Here is a 12,609-nt window from a genome sequence, read left to right on the forward strand (position 1 = left end):
AATCTATATAACTTGATAGATTAGTGGTAAGGGATTGTATCCCAGAAACAATGGGTCTCCCCGGTGGGTGGTCAAGCGTTTTATGGATTTTGGGCAATTGATATATTACAGGTAGCCTTGGAAATTTGATGTATAAAAAATCCAATTCTGTTTAGCTAATGATGCCTTTGTCAAAGGCTGGTTTGAGGAGATCCATTAGTTCTTTCTGATAGGTTATGGTGGGGTCACTAGTTAGTAGTTCATATGTACTGGTGTCATTGAGTTGTCTATTTAATTCTTCAAGATAATCTTTCCTATTTAGAATGGTGATCCCACCACCCTTATCTGCAGGTTTGATGATTAGTTCTGGGTTGTTTTTCAGTTCGTTTAGAGCTTTTCTTTCTTTAAAAGTTAAATTGGAGCTGTTTTTGGATTGTTCGTTGATGGGTAAACTATCTAGATCTTTTTCTACCATCTTTTGGAATGTAGTTATAAATGGTCCTTTTAGATGATTAGGATAGAACTTGGATTTTTCTTTCAAGTTAGTCCTCAAATACTCAGTAGTTCTATTAGGTAAGTTCTATTGTGGATAATTGACTCTCTTCTATTTTTGGCTTCATGAAGAATTTTTTGAGGGTAAGTTTCCGAATAAATTGGTGTAAGTTGATGTAAGTGTTAAATTTATTCAAAGGTCTATCAGGAGCAAATTTCAATCCTTTCTTAAGTAAATCTACCTGAGGTTTCGTTAGTTCAGTATCACTGAGATTGAATATACCTTTATTGGTGTTATCTATTTTCTTATTTTTGGTCTGAGCCTTCCTCCTCTTCTTCCTCTAAGGGTTTTGGTCTTTTTCGTGTGTTGGGAAGAGAGGGATTTTCTTTGCTCTGGTGTGGTAAGTCTTGAAGTAACTGTGCCTGATTGGATTCTTGTTGCTCCACTCGCTGAGCCAACTGGAGTAGGAGATCACGTGCAGATGGTTCACCCTGTCCATCGATGGTGCCAGTATACTGTCAGGTTTGCATATAGAATGGAGATAAAAACTGGTATTGGAGCAACTGAGTTTGCCCTTTGTAATATAACTTGATTTATGTTACCTTTGTTGTATTACTACTTGTTTTTGTTAATATGCTTTTCAGTTCTACTTGTGCAATGCAAATTTTTGTTTGCCTGTCTAACCTATGTCTGTTTTGTTTGTACTACCACCCCATAGGACACTGTGGAAATTTGTGACGCCCTATAAATGAATGCTAATAATAATAGTAAATAATAGTAACAATAATAACAATTAACAGCTTAATACCACGATATCCCATTATTTAGAAGTGATTATATCTGTATTTCACAATCTCTTTAGTAAATTCTTGAACAATATAACAGAACAGCATTGTTTTCATGTACAGGGTTGTTCGACACATCTCTAACTGATAAAGCTATATATATATTGTGGCAAGAGCACACTTCTGGTGAAACACACACAAACAACTTCTTGCTTTTAGCTATGTTTTACTGTCAGGATGGTAAAAGTACTTGATAATATAAATATTGAACACACAGTTCTTGGTACCCTAAAGACTATATAAACAGAGGCCAGCTCTCTAGACACCAGCCAGCTTCTCTGACATCAGTCACACTGAACAGTTTTGGAGTCTTGGTTTTACTCGTCTTGTTCTGTACTGTTGTCCCACTGTTCGTACTGTACTTTGTATTTTGTACTTTCTGCGGAAACCTTAGTGGAGCCATATAAATAAAGAATAATAAAATAATAATAATAACAACAGTAAAACAAACAGAATTTTATACATGACACTCCTCCGACAGCCCTAGCTTGATGGGCAGGTGACTCTCCCACCTTTCCTTTAAAAGAGAGTTCTCATCACTTGCTTCTGTTTAATTACTCGTACTGCAGGCACACCCTGTTAGCTTGCTGCATGGAAACAGACACCTTCAAAGCATGCAAGTTAAATCAAACTCCAAACCAGGGGTTTGCAACCTTTTTCTATCAATATGGCGGCTAAAATCTAGTCAAGCACAGGTGTACCAGTTGCGTGTGTGCGTGTGGTTGTACATATATGCTACAATAATAGTACTTTATATTGTCCGTGATAACTTGTATTCTCTCATGAAAGGATTCAACACCAGCAGAATCTGATCTGCGCATCCTTCCCTTCCACAGCCTGATCTCCATAGGGAAATTAATTCCTAAAATGTATAAATAGACAGGGGCGCTTCCATAGTGAGTTATCCAAGGAAAAATTTATTGAAAAAACAGAGTTTGCACGTACCAGATAAAAAAAACAATTCAGGCATAGATCACACAATCCGCTGACTCCTATTTTCCAATAACAGACACCATATGAGGAGCTGCTCTTGTGAAGATAGATCCACTTTCACCTCTACGCGTTCCATCTATTAAGACTTCATCAGGAAGGCATCTATATATATATATATTGTGGCAATTGGGACACTTTGCCACCTTCTAATAGATGAAAGACACAGCCTAAAAGTTCAGAGAGGATTAAATCCACACACACACACACACACACACACACACCCCACCCTCCGCAGGAGACCAGGTGGCACACCTGGTCTAAGTAGTTAAGGAATCAGCCAGAGCAATACCTGACAGGAATTTTAAAAAGTTGGGTTTGAGCTGTGTGTGGAAGACTGGTGTCAACAACTGGCCAGTGACCAGTTAGGGACCTAACTGTGATAGCCAGCGTTTAGGGCTTTGGAACTGTGTTTATTTCTGTGAATATGTTTGAGTTAATTGCTGAAGACACTGCCAAGACTATTTATCCATCCTGACAAGTAAATAAACGTCAACGTGGTTCAGCAGAAATCTGTGTGAGGAGCCATTTGTTTGCACGCTTTTCACAATATATAATGTAACAATTTCTTTTTTTATTATATTAATATCCAGATAATATCAATAGTATTGGGACCAACAAATAAACATTCAAATTATACACACAAATTATTACATAGTAGTACCCTAAATTCATATTATGCTACAGTAGTGCCCCCAAATCATATTATGCCACAGTAGTGCACCCAATTCATATTATGCCACACAGTAGTGCCCCCAGTTCATTTTATGTCCTATAGTAGAGCCCACAAGTCATATCATGACACATAGTAAGGCCCCAGTTAATATTATGCCAAATAGTTATACCCACAATTCATAACATACCACATAGTTGTGCCCCCTGTTCATATTACGCCACAGTAATGTCCCCAGTTAATTTTTTGCCACACATAAGTGCCTGCAATTCATATTATGCCCAACATAAGTCCTCTCAATTCACATTATGTGCAGTAATGCCCCCAGTTGATATTATGTCACACATAAGTGCCCCCAATTCATACTATGCCACACATAAGTGTCCCCAGTTCATTTTATACCACACATAAGTGACCCCAGTTCACATTATGCCTCACATAAGCGCCCCCAATTAATATGATGGCACATTAGCCAATGGCGTGCATGACTTACCTCTTGCAGACACACAAGTCATCTGTTCTACAATGAAGCCCGGGAGGAACTGCTGCACATGTGCATCAGTTTAGTTTCGGCGATGTGCTGCTGTGAAAGTTGTTCCAGTGTGCCAGATTACAGGGTTGCTGACCCCTGCTCTATACCATTATTTTTTCCCACATATATCCTCCACCTGTTTATCTTTAAACTAGGTGCACTGTTGCACAAATGTGTTACTCTGCTTGCATCCTTTCTCTGCAGATTGCCAGCTAAATGTCTCCTTTTGTTACTATATATAGTGACTATTGCCATCTGTTATAGATTCATCTCTAAGGAAAATCACGTACTAAAAACGGTGATTGGCCCAATAATCAGCTAAAAACCATGTGGAGTGTAACCAGCCTATTTTTGGTCACTGCTTACATACTGCCTAACATGGTACAGGTCAATGGAGGCCACCTGCAGTAATTAAATATGTCACTTTTTTGTTTTTGAATGTTGAACGTTTTTATTACATTGATTTAAGCTGCCTAGACATGTGCTTTCCAGCAAAAGTGCAAGTGGAAGGTGAAAAATGTGTCCTGTAATAAGAATAAGTGAAGGGTTGGGTACGATACGCAACAATGAAAATGCCGCCATTCAGAATGACAACACCATACTGTGGACAATCAGGATGTCGACATTCACAATAATAACATGCTCATTATGTCGACATTGTGACTGTTGACAGACTGTAATGTCGACAGTCACCACCACCGGCAATACATAATAAAAAAATTAAACAATCAACCCCACCACCACCAAATGAAACTCTGGATGTTGAGAAAACTTTAAAATTTATTTTTAAAACAGGTGTGTGCGTGTTTTACTTACATTTGTTTTGGTGCACAACAGGTCTCAGCAGGCCCTGGGTGCCAGGGTAAGCTTGCACTTGTGGTCAGCATGTCCTGGCAGCCATGGGTATGCTGATGTTTGTAGTACTACAAGCACCAGCATGCCCAAAGAGTTAAGCAGCCTGGGCTTTCTGGGACCTGTAGTGTGTCAGGGACAAAATGGTTTATTACTATTAATTTTATTTTATTTCCCTACACCCACCGCCCAGAGATGTGGGAGGAGCCCTTGTACTTTCAGCACAGGGCTGCGGACCCCAGCTCCATAGGGAATGCAGCCATTTCCACTACATCCCTAAGTGCAATGTTGTATTGCATTCAATATAATGTCTAGGGTGCAGGCTACAAATAAGATAAAATATCATCAGAGACCTATGAAATCTGCAGTCAGCTAGTAATCCCAGAATGTCAGATACTGACACAACCATCACAAACATTAATTAGTGTTTATCACTCACTAAGTGTTGAAGGAGAGCTTACTGACCATAGCAGAGTTTCTGACTCAGATGTCAAGAGGTTTTCAGCAACACTGAATGTGTGAAACCGTGGCTAGATATCTAATATAGAAATCTGACAGTGCTGGAACCATCTGTGTGGAATGTGAATGGAGGAAGTCACTAATAGCTATGCTTAGTAAGCAGGACAAACTCTTCATATCATCAAAGGTGAACACCTGAGCAACCATCGCTGCATATCAATGTCTCTCCATCCTAAATATCACAAGAGATGTCAACACAATATCTAACACCATATGGAATTATATCTGGCCAAAAAAATGAGTTATCATGTGTCAAGAAGCAACAGCATGCTCTGTCATCCACATAGATAAGTACTGTAAAAAGCACACAAACAAAAATCCTTATGAGAAAGCTCTGATTAGCTAGACCCCATGTGGGGTCTCAATGAACTACATTGTATCAATGAGGTTCAATGAGTTCCCAAGTACAGTTTAGCCGCAATTAACCAATCAGAGACTTTACACGCTCTGACCAATCAGAGTGAAGCAGCTCTATTTTGGTTCGTTGCTGACAGGACTCCTGGCCCGCCATTCACTTTGGGGCTGCAAGGCGCAGTTCTGCAGCATTCATATGTTTTTGTATTTTTCTTCCTTTTGCTTTTTTACAGTATTTTTCTGTGAGGGACTACATGTCACAGAGGGCCCTGGATGCCAGGGCATACTGGTGCTTGCAGGCATAAGGATAGTCAGGTACATGCACAAATCTTACTACAGAAGTATGCTTGTGTATTTTGTCGAAGTCAGTAAATTGGATAAAGTCATTTCAATTAAAGTCTAGCAAACTTGGTTGTCTTTGTCTGAAAAGATGCGTACGGTACGCTACGGCGTACAAGGGCACGCTACGGCGTGAAAGGGCGTGCGCATCTACTACACGTGGCAGCAACAGTAATCGGTCTTTTACCACACATTCGCACTAACACGCATACTTATAAAATAGTACACATTAATGGTAGTTGCAACACATAGTCAGTTATGTCGAAATATAGTTGTATTTATATGTTATATCAGAGTTACATGCATATTAGTGAAATACACGGAATGGGTTGAAGGAATAACATCATGAGTGGTATCATAATGAACCTTGTCACATATCCTACTGTTGGTTCACTCTGCGAGGGAATCGCAGAGTGCATACGCAAGTTATGAATGATAGGGAATTATGAACTATTTAAGACTAAGGAATCTTGGCGGGAAGAGCAGAGCATACCCCCTGCTGAGATGACCCCCTCCTTTGGATTCCTTTGTATGAACTGGCCAATGATGACGACCCCTTGGACCTTCCTGAGACCTGGACCAATAGATGCAAGCTATTCCATCTACATTGTATTACTGTATGAGATTGTGTATATAAGCAGCAGCTTGTGGTCCTGAGTGCAGACTTCTTGTCCCCAGACTTCAGGATTGAATGACTGCACTGGATCCTGAGCGCCTGCGATAAGTAACGGCTGTATTTACTATTACTTCGCTTGAGCATATTATTCTACTTATTTGCGAATAAATCTTTGTGCTTTGGAAACACAACACGAGGTTCGACAATCGTTATTGGTTAGCGACAAAACGCACATAACAATTTGGGGGCTCGTGAGCTTTGGAGGTTTCGTTGCCGATGATACGCAAGACCAACGGATTTCGGTTCCTCAACAAAGGGTGGAGACGCGTCATAAACGGGTAAGAACGCATGGTGTTCAAAACCTGAATTTTACTCTGTGTTGCGAAACCGAATGTCCTTTTTGCATTATCTAGGGCACGCTAACTAGAACCTAGGGACAAAAGAGAAAACTGTTTCTTTTTACTGTCATTGTGCTTTTTAACTGTATTGCACTTATGTGTACTTCCTGCTGTGCGTATGCGAACTTCCGGTAAACTTGCCACGTGGTTAAACAATAGTTTTGATAGTTATACATGCATAGTATAATCACTTGTGAAAGCCTCTGAGACATTATTACTATTGTTGGGAACTTTTGATTTTCTGCGCAGAAAAGGTGTATAGTGTGTGATGTTGTAACGTAGATACACTGTTTTATTGTGGATTGTGCTCAGTTGCTGTCTGACGAGGCGGATTGCCCAACTGAAGGACGGTATACAGGGCAGGTATACCGAATGCGAAAACGTGTTTTTCGCAAAGCGCTACCAATAGATCGCAAGGTTTGCTAATAATTAGTATTGGTAGGCAGTGCGATCCGATCGCACCGTTAGTGCGGATTGGTGAAGCAGCTAGGAGGAATTATACTGGAAAGACAGGTTGATTGTATCGACTTTGCGCTCCCAGCGATAATAAACTCAGCAGATTTTTGTGGTAAAGCCAGGGTATCGAGGAGCTGATAGCCCTTGGGGCCCACAAGTGATATTTCTGTATTAGGGATCCTCGCCTGGTGCGAGAAAAGCGAGTGAACGCGGCTAAAGGAAATACGTTCAACGAGCATTATAGATCTCTAGCGGTGAGTATAGCAACAGAGTTGAAATCATTAGGTGGAAGGAACAGAGCACTGCGGTGTGTCTGTGTTTCACATTTGGCCGGAAGGAACAGAGCACTGCGGTGTGTCTGTGTTCCGGGTAGAAGGTATATTGTTCAACATGGGTGCTAAGCATACGCTAGAGATGGTCAGTGTACTGCCTAAGGAAGGCCCTATTGGTTCAGCGAGGTTTCTCATGTGTAAGAAATATGGTGCATACGCAACTGTGTATTGTGACACGTGGGTCGGGATGACCAAAGCTTGTGATAGGCCTTTCCCAACGATAGGGAGTTTTAATGAAGAGGTACTAAATACTGTAAAAGATAAAGTATGGTTGATCAAGTCAACGAAAAAGAGAAATAGACATAATGATTGTTTAAAATTGTGGCAAATGGAAGGTAACACGTGGCAGAGCAGCGAATGCAAACCGGAAGTAGGCGTGGCGAAAAGCGCGCGCGAGGCAGATGTAACCATTGAGAAGCGTGGCGAACTCAGCGCAAGCACGCCCCCGCCACCTTATGTGGCGGGAGGGGTAAGTACAGCCGTTGTTAAAACTGAAAATAGAAAAATTACTAAGTTGTACCCTGTTTTAAACCAGTTTCAATCAAGTGCATCTGAAAATGAAGATGAACCCACTGTGATTTCGGCCATTGCCCATGCTGTTAGTGTACTAGAGGCTCAGCGCAAGTATGAGAAAATGGCTGAGATAGGTGAGAGTAGCGTGATCACTAGGAGTGAAAGTGTTCTAAATCTAGGGCCTGTAAATCCTGTAGTGTCCCCTGAAGTTAGTGTACCAGAGGGTGTGTTCCCGGTCCGCACAATATCGGTTCCCAATGGGAAACCGGATAAGGATGGTGTAGTTCCTTTAAGAAATGTTACAATGCATTGTCCCTGGACTAGATCAGAATTACGTTCCATTATGACTGAATTCCCAGATCCTAGAAAGGAGTTAGCTAAATGTCAGAAATTTGTTAAAGACTTAGGGAACGCTCACGAACCAACCAGTAAGGATTGGCGGGTAGTGTTGAGGGCGTGTCTTCCTCCCAATACTAACATACAAAAATTTATTGAAGATTGTTTGTTGAAGGAAGATGACACCTTGACTGATGAGATTAACCAACGGAATATAGAACAAATTGTCAAACACTTAGCCATCTATTTTCCAGTAGTAGTAAATTGGAGTAAGATTTTCACCATTAAACAAAAGGATAGTGAAACTGCCTCAGATTACTTTTCTAGAGCTATAACAGTGATCGCACGATTTACTGGGATATCCAACATAAGTGAGGACCCACATCACAGAGAGGTAGCTGTAGGGGTACTGATGGACGGCCTTAGAGAAAATTTAAAGACGAGAGTACAAACCACATTACCTAATTGGAGAGGCGTCACGGTAGACTCTCTTAGGGAGTCTGCCGTGGAGCATGACAAGAACCTTTTTAGAAAAAGGGAAGAGAAAAGTGATAAGTTAATGACGGTAAGTATACAGTCTCTAGAAGGGGTGCATACATGACCACCAGCATACAACCCATATAACAGGAAACCTAAAGTGATCAGGTGTTTCAACTGTAACGAGGAAGGACATTACAGGAGAGATTGTAATAAAGAAAGACTCAATACACATAGGGGTGGGTCACATAGATATCCTCCAAGAAAGGATTCACATAGACTAGAAGACTCACATCTACCCGCGCATATTACGGCAGCAAATGCTGCGCGGGAAATCAATAGTCAGCGCTAGGGGTCAGGTCATACCTGTAGTCTACAGCCAGTGAGGTTAACTGAGAGTCAGAGAGAACCAACAATGATAGTTGACATAGCTGGTAGGAAACAAACTTTTCTTGTAGATACAGGGGCGGCCCGATCTGTGATAACCTCTCCTTTCAATCTACAGGTGACCAGTAAAACCATTCCAGCCATGGGGGTGACGGGAAAAGTGTTACATTATCCTCTAACTAAACCCGCTGAAGTTACTATCGGCCCTCTGCATACTAAGCATTCGTTCCTCTTAGCTGCAGCGGCTCCTACTAACTTGCTAGGGAGAGACTTGTTATGTAAAATGGGATGTGTCGTATACTGTACTTCAGATGGTGTGTTCCTAGATATACCCGAGAAGGTTGCACATGAGGTACAGGACATATTGGACACCCCTCAAATGTTAATGTTACACTCTCCTGTTATAGAACATAGTCCATCTCAAGTAAAGGGGATGTTGCTGGAAATACCAGGTTCCCTATGGACCAGAGATGGACAGGACACTGGACTGATGGCAAGCGTAGCCCCTGTCATGGTCAATCTAAAAAGTGGTAGGATAGCTCCAAAAATCCCACAGTATCCAATAAAACCGGAGGTAGAACTAGGGGTATATCCTGTTATTGAGAGGATAATACAACAAGGGATTTTAATCCGTACAGCTAGTACAGCAAATAGTCCCATTTTCCCTGTGAAGAAGAGTGGGGGGAGGGGCTATAGATTAGTCCAGGACTTAAGGGGAATTAACAAAGTTGTTGAGAGCCAATTCCCCGTAGTGCCGAATCCAGCTGTCATCCTCATGCAGATTCCACCGTCTGCCAGCCATTTTACTGTCATTGATCTATGTTCTGCTTTCTTTTCAGTCCCTCTTCACCCTGACTGCCAATACCTTTTTGCATTCTCCTACAGGGGAGTGCAATACACATGGACCAGACTACCCCAGGGGTTCATTGACAGCCCCAGTATTTTCTCCCAAGCCTTACATGACTGTTTGCAATCCTTTCAACCCCACAATGGGTCTGTTCTAATTCAATATGTGGACGATTTGTTGTTGTGCTCTGATTCCTTTATGTCATGTTTACATGATACTAAATTGTTGTTGCTTCATCTTTCACAAACAGGGCACAAGGTGGCAAAGGATAAATTACAGCCATGTCAGACTAAGGTCAAATACTTAGGACACCGCCTCACTAAGGGGCTAAGACACCTGACAACCGACAGAATTGAGGCCATACAACACATGACCCTGCCACAGAGCCAGAAGCAGATTCGTACTTTCTTGGGGATGTGTGAATACTGTAGGTCCTGGATCCCAGGTTTTTCTATTCTGGCATTACCATTGCAGGAGCTAGTCTCTTCCTCAAAACCAGAACGTGTTGTACACACAGAAGAGTCAGAGCAAGCGTTCTTTAATCTTAAAGATAGTCTGACAAGAGCACCTGCATTGGGAATACCTGATTATGAAAAGCCTTTTGAACTATTTTGTACAGAAGCTGATGGTTGTGCAGCAGTTGTCCTCGCACAGAAACATGGTGACGCTAGCAGACCGGTAGCATACTACAGTGCACATTTAGACAATGTGGCAAGATCACTCCCAACATGTCTCAGAAGTGTAGCAGCAACGGCCCTTCTAGTAAGTAAGAGCGAGGATGTAGTATTCGGACATAATTCAACCATCTATACACCCCATGCTATATCAGCTCTGTTAAATTCAGCCCAAACCAGACATGTTTCTTCAGCTAGATTCACAAAATGGGAACTAGCCCTGATGGCACCCTCAAACATCACCATCAAACGTATGGCACCTTAAATCCAGCTACATACCTTCCGTATGTGTCTCTAGAGACACAAAGGGTGGGAGGTGAAGAGACCCTGGTTGATGAGGAGTTAGGCAATAATACTGACACGCATGACTGTATGGAACACCTGAATCAGACCTTTACTGCAAGACCCGACATACGTGACACCCCCTTAGAAAATGTAGATTTTACGTTTTATACAGACGGAAGTTGCCATAGACAGACAGAGACAGGAGAGCTATGTACTAGTTACGCTGTTGTTGACGATCAGGATGTTGTAGAAGCTGAACCCCTTGGCCCACCTCACTCAGCCCAGGTGGCGGAACTAGTAGCACTAAGGAGAGCGTGTGAATTGGCAGAGGGTAAGTCAGCCAACATATATACTGACTCTAGGTACGCCTTCGGGGTAGTGCACGATTTTGGGGCCCTTTGGCGTCTTAGAAACTTTACGACAGCAGCAGGTACACCAGTAGCACATTCACAACACATAAAAGGACTTCTGACAGGGATACAGTTACCCAGAACAGTAGCCGTCATAAAGTGCAAAGCCCATACCTTTGAAGAAGACCCAGTGTCACTGGGCAACAACAGGGCAGACGAAGCTGCTAAATGGGCAGCAGGCCAACCTATGACTGTATCGACCGAGACTATGATGGTTTTTCAGACATTAGACATGCAGAAATTAATTGAAATGCAAGATTTGTGTTCCCTGCAGGAAAAGGCGGTCTCGAAGGCAAAGGGATGTGGTCAAGAGTCCTCAGGACTCTGGAGGGATGGACAAGGTAACCCTGTAGCTCCCCGAACATACTATCCAAGCCTGGCTGAAGCAGCACACGACCTGACTCACCTGGGTAAAGAAGGTATGCGCAAACTGGTGAGAGCATACTGGTGTGCTCCGGGATTTTCCTCTCAAGCTGGTAAGAAAGCAATGTCATGTCTTACTTGTTTGAGGAAAAATGTGGGGAAAACTATTCCAACTGAGCCATCCCACATCCCTCCTACAGACGGACCTTTTCAGGTAATACAAATTGACTATATCCAATTACCCCCGTGCAGGAATCTAAAGTATGTGTTAGTGTGTATTGATGTGTTTTCCGGTTGGGTAGAAGCATATCCAGCAGCCACTAATACTGCTGTGTTCACTGCAAAGAAAATTGTACAAGACTTTGTGTGTAGGTTCGGTATCCCTAGGATCATTGAAAGTGATAGGGGTACCCATTTTACTGGTGATATTTTCCAAAATATGTGTAAACTCATGGGAATCAGTAGCAAACTTCACACCCCTTACCGACCACAAGCCAGTGGTAAGGTGGAGAGAGTAAACGGTACTATCAAGAACAAACTGGGTAAGATAATGGCTGAAACTGGGTTGGCATGGCCTGAGGCTTTGCCGTTGGTCCTCCATAGCATTCGAACCACTCCTAGACCTCCTCTTAATCTGTCCCCCTTTGAGATACTGTTCGGACGACAACCTCATTTGATCGTGAGTCCACAAGACGACTTAAAGTGTAATAATGAAGTGACTGTACAATATCTTATAAGAATGAGTAGACAGCTGAAACAACAACAACAAAAACTAAAAATGCTGTCACCTGGTATGCCAGAGACGAACTGTCATGATGTTGAACCTGGAGACTATGTTATGATCCGCAATTTCTGACGTTCAGGTTGTTTAACAGACCGTTGGGAAGGCCCGTACCAAGTGCTGCTGACCAGTACTACATCACTGAAGGTTGCAGAGAG

The 12,609-nt window shown here is 42.2% G+C and overlaps 1 long non-coding RNA gene across 1 annotated transcript in view; it reads right to left on the reverse strand.

The window, feature by feature from the left end:
* Nucleotides 1–1,053: 1,053 nt before the first annotated feature.
* LOC142150087 (uncharacterized) overlaps nucleotides 1,054–12,609 on the reverse strand; it is a 36,302-nt gene continuing 24,746 nt past the window's right edge. Inside the window, exon 3 of the long non-coding RNA XR_012691006.1 lies at nucleotides 1,054–1,706. This is a non-coding gene — a long non-coding RNA (uncharacterized LOC142150087). The remainder of the gene's footprint in view (nucleotides 1,707–12,609) is intronic.

This window comes from Mixophyes fleayi, chromosome 4 (genome assembly GCF_038048845.1).
Source record: "Mixophyes fleayi isolate aMixFle1 chromosome 4, aMixFle1.hap1, whole genome shotgun sequence".
In the NCBI taxonomy this organism is placed as follows: domain Eukaryota; kingdom Metazoa; phylum Chordata; class Amphibia; order Anura; family Limnodynastidae; genus Mixophyes; species Mixophyes fleayi.